At 47.0% G+C, this 5,000-nt stretch overlaps 1 protein-coding gene across 4 annotated transcripts in view; it reads left to right on the forward strand.

Moving 5' to 3' along the window:
• Positions 1 to 5,000, forward strand: part of LOC147027841 (rho guanine nucleotide exchange factor 18-like) — a 242,726-nt gene that overhangs the window by 80,742 nt on the left and 156,984 nt on the right. The gene's annotated exons all lie outside the window — the stretch shown is intronic.

Here is a 5,000-nt window from a genome sequence, read left to right on the forward strand (position 1 = left end):
ACATTTTATTCACCTGATTGTGTTGTTAGGGGAGGGAGAGGGAGAGAGAGAGAGGGAAAAGGCGGTGTGTCGTCGTCCTGCATTCAAAAAGGTCACGTGCTACATGAGCTGGGAATAACAAAAGCTCGAATCGTCAATTTGCCATCGAAAGCTGATATTCCATTTTGCCTTCAAAGCTTGATTTCCAGAAAATTAGAAAATAAATATGGAAGATGATCAGTTATATAATTGATATCTGTTCTTGGATGCAGATCCATTCTTATTATATGCTATGACATTTGAGCACAGATTAAATTTCTTGCCCTGTTGACTGTGATTGGCGCTTTGAATTGAATCTCAAGCTTTCGTCGTCCTTAACACAACAAAGCAATTTAATGATGACACCGGTGTACTTGTTAAATGTTGACCAAAGCAATCCATTCTTTGTTAAATGGTATCGATATTCAGTAGATCATGTTATTCTGGGACCAAGGCATGGTTGTTTGCGCTCGGATAAGTCAACACAGCGTAGGGAATGGATCGATTTAAAGGATGGATGCGCCATTTGTAATGATGTGCACAAAGTTGCGTTACACCTACATCCTGGCCTTTCACAATCAGTTTCTGGGATTTCTCAGCCATGGTGCTGGGCACTAGAAGGAAGGCTTTTGAAAGAGAGGACAAAGGAAACTGGAAAGGCGTCTCCCTAGTAACGATCCCACACCCCATCACCAAAGCCACACGCCATTCCCTAACTGTAAGCAACTACAAGATGTTTCTTGAGGTCTTCTTCAAACAGTCCCATTTGATCCAAGAGTGCGACGGACATTAAAAGAACACATTTTCCTGCATAGGAAGATGCTGCCTATCTCTGTGGGAACCCCATCGTGAGAAAGGGTGTTGACGCCCTGTCGCTCTTCATTCTTCAAAGACCAGCCGCCACGATGAGAGAGAACAATGGGCCTCTGCTGCCAGTGGCTGAAGCCGGTCGACTGAGGGGCTCTCGTGTTTCAGCCCCACCAAATTTTGTCTTGCTGTCACGCATCCGTCAAAGGCATGCTCTTCGCTACTCCTCTCACTGCCATTCATGATGGACGAACAGAGAATGGTGGGCACTGAAAAAAAATATAATTCTTCCCTCTAATGTCATTTCATGACACCTGAGAATCCGGTTTGTTTCTGCTTGGGTGACAGGAGCTTACATATGTCGCTGCAAGAAGGCATTTGACCCAGGAAATAACATACATCATCACATACCATTTAACCAGTAAGACATCCTTTTTTTTTACCAGTGACGCAACAATCGTTGTGTATACACTCGAGCGGACAAAGCCGAACACTCACGAGGGTCATCTCCAGACTGGCCCTGATAACTCAAAAACAGAGCACTTTCTAATGAGCCAGCCGCTTTTGTTTGCGGATGTCTAGAGAGAGCTGTTTGGCCTTTCTCCACAGCGGCGTCTCCCCACGCCTTTGACAGTCCCAGCAGCGTTGTAGGCCCGGGGCATCCGAATGGTGTGGAAAAGCTTTTGAAAAACTCTTGACCCTGAAAAGCTGGGACTTCAAGACAGTCTGCCTCTCTTACTTTGGCCGATTGTTGTGAGGGATGAAAAATACAAGAAAAAAAAAATGGCTACACTTTTCTTTATGCCATGTGAAGCTGACAAAATGCTCCATTAACGTGGTCTTTGTTAACACTTGCAAAGATGAGTGAGGAATTTAATTGCGGGGGACATGGGATGAGGCATGGGGGAGGAGTGGGGGGGGGGGGCAGTGTTGGAAAAATGTATGAAAGACCCGCAAATTGTAGTTTTCGGGTTAGTTCATCGGCTTTGAAACCAGTTCGCTCATTTTATTACATGTTACCAAGTTCTTAATTCTTGTTTCATCATCTACGTCCGGCTCTACCCAAGGTGACATGAGACCCACTGCGCAGTCGCGAAGACAATTGGCCGTAGTTGGAGTAGTTTTTGGTTCACGCAATAAATTGCAACATCCATCCACTGGGACCATACTCTGTGCAGAGCGTCGGTGCTGCCTAAGCAGTCTCCTTGGCTATTGGGTACAATCCTGGACGGGTCGCCACTCCGACACAGGATACCAGCATGCTGGCACTCATTTTGCCGACCTCGGAAGGATGACAAGCAGAGTCAACCCCACCTGGTATTAATTCAACAGCCGAGTGGGATTTGAACTCGGGATCCTCGGATCCTAAGCCCACCACCCCAACCATTAAGCCAACACCAGGCATAATAAATTGCAACATGAAAGAGGAAATATACTGAACAGGCCTTGAACGGCAAAAGGATCTCGAGGCGTCCTCCCTTGCGGCTCTCCACCAACACCCCTCTGGAGCTGGTCAAAACGACGCGATGTGAGCCAGTCTTGGGTTTGAGGCCGTTCGACGTTCCAAAAGTGATTCCACAAGTGGTTTGACACACAGCGCACTGTTCGTTTGAGATGCGGAGCTCTTTAGTCACACTTGCGTCACGTTGTAGAAGCGTTCGAGTCGGTCTCGCATGGCTCAAATCGGCGTCTTCCTAGATTTCTTTCTCTCTCATCGTCCTGGCGTTTTCTCCGTGCATTGGCCACCAGAGAGGATGCCATCGATTCGCCCTTTTGACAATGCGCCATCTTGCATGTGCGGCAGGCGTGAGAATAGGGGGATTATGCCAACAAGTGCGCGTCACTGTTCAAAGTTTTGTGCAGTGTAGTTTGTTTTGGGTTCATCATGCAATTGGGGTGAAGGGGCCAGTCTTGTTTCTGAGGCTACAATCACCCGATGCTTTTCAAACAGATGCCTCCAGTCGGCAAAGAAGTCTTCGCGCTGCATTGTTTTTTCTTCCAAAGCCATTCTCACAACCACGGGACCGCCCAGCCGGGGTCAAAGGTCATGGCAATTCACACGATGTGTGGTCAACTGTCCAGCTTCGTTCCACATCAAGTCTCTTCATCGCAGGACTCGAACCTCAAACTTAACGTTTGGCATCTTGATGACAACGGGATGGGAAATAAAATTGGGAATTGTGGTCCTTTTTGTTCGAATTGGCTCAGCTTGTGTTATTCTTTCGGAGAAATAATTTGGGGGAATGAAATGACGCTGCATAATGCGGGAACCATTTTTCAAGCGTGTGATCACAGAGCCTTTGGTGGCCTTGTGTTGGTAAGTGCGTGCTTGCGAATGTGGCTGTGAATTTGGTTTCCTCTGTTTGCCTACGACGTGGTGTTGGGAGGAAGGGAGAAGAATGCTTCTGTGTCCATGCCGTCAGTTCTGCTAATATTTGGTAAAAGACAATTCCAAATCATTTGCAAAAGTATTTTGGGGATCTGATAGAGATGTTTAAGATAATGAAGGGTATCGACAAAATGAGCGCACAAGAGTTTTTCATCAGAATAGACAGTGATCGGACCAGGGGCGACAGTCTTAAAGAAGAGGACAGTTAGGATGGTAGTAAAGGGTAATTAATGCATGCAATGGTTTCCCTGGAAAGGTAGTCACAGCAGAAACAATAAATAGGTTTAACTTTGAGTAGGATCGGTACCTGGAAGCACAAGTGATCGAGGAGAGAGGAGATTGGGACCATACTGTGTGCAGAGCGTTGGTGCTGCCTAAGCAGTCTCCTTGGCTCTTGGACACAATCCTGGACGGGTCGCCACTCCGACACAGTATACCAGCTAGCTGGCACTCATTTTGCCGACCTCGGAAGGATGACAGGCCAAGTTAACCCCACCTGGTATTAATTGAACAGCTGAGCGGGATTTGAACTCAGGACCCTAGGATCCAAAGCCCACCACCCTAAGCATTAAGCCAACACCTGGCATTGTGATGGAGGGGTACATGGATATTCGCAGGAATGGGAACTAACTGAGCTATGGATTGGTTATTGTGTACATAGTGTATGTGATGATTGTGGTGTCTGTGAGAAGGTCTCATCAAAAGGTGAATGTGCTGTCTGTGTTTTTTTCATTCCTTACCATATAACCATGTTTGCCATCCTTGTCCCCCCCCCCCCAATCCTGGATTTAAAATTTTTAGTTATACAGTATATTTCTTGCCATATTATATCTGTGTATAAAGCAACCTGGTGGTGCCTGTGTTTGCATCATTGTTCTCGTCCCAGCTCCTCCACCCCTCACTCCTCCTCACTCCCTGAGTGAATTGAAGTCGATAAACGATGTGATTAAATGTGTATGGTGCAGCTATGCAGCACAGGCTCGATGACCTCCTCCTGCAGCCAGGTTTCTCGTGCCTCTCTGAGGATTAAACCATTTTGTCATTTTTCTCACCGACGCAGTACTTCTTCCTGGCGTGAAGTTTGATTCGAAAAAGTCTTCCAAGGAGATTCAACTTCCCAGCAAAAGTTTGGGTGTTCATCAGGAACGATGCAGGCCATTCGGTGCTAAGTTGAGAAACACAGTACTCTCCCAAAAAGAACGGTTTCAATCCAACACCGCAGTAGACCGAGAGACCGCGGTTATCCAATAAGTTACACTTCTGCAAGTGGATGCTTATGAGAAAGCCAACTTAATGCTTCCTTCAAAGAACACCCTGCTGCACAATGTTCAAATGGTCTGATCAAACCCACAATTATACAACTTAGGGGGGGGGGGCTAGGGGGGCATAATCCCCATGAGTGATCTTGCTGCACTGGTTGCTGCACTGCTTTGTCCGCAGCACCATTTGGTACACTCTTTTTATTGTTTCTGTTATAACAATCTTTGCACTGGGTAAACACGGTCACCGAAGGGTTGGAGTCTCGTGTGTCCAGTCTCGTGGATCATGGGGTGCGGGATGCTGGAACAAGGCCAAACTGGCAGTGTGTTTGCCTAACCCTGGAACCCCCCAGCCTGATGCCATGAGCACGACCGTCAGCATCACTCGGTTGTAAATCTTGCTCATTGAGGAACACAAACGAGAAGCTGTGGCTTTTCTGGGCATTTTACAAGACAGCTGCTGAACGAGCCCGATGAGCGACTGCAGGATGATGGCTTTGTTCAGATGATTCGTTAAACTCGCTGGG

Source organism: Eptatretus burgeri, chromosome 4, assembly GCF_056783735.1.
Source record: "Eptatretus burgeri isolate ZD-2024b chromosome 4, Ebu_testis_v1, whole genome shotgun sequence".
Classification (NCBI taxonomy): Eukaryota; Metazoa; Chordata; class Myxini; order Myxiniformes; family Myxinidae; genus Eptatretus; species Eptatretus burgeri.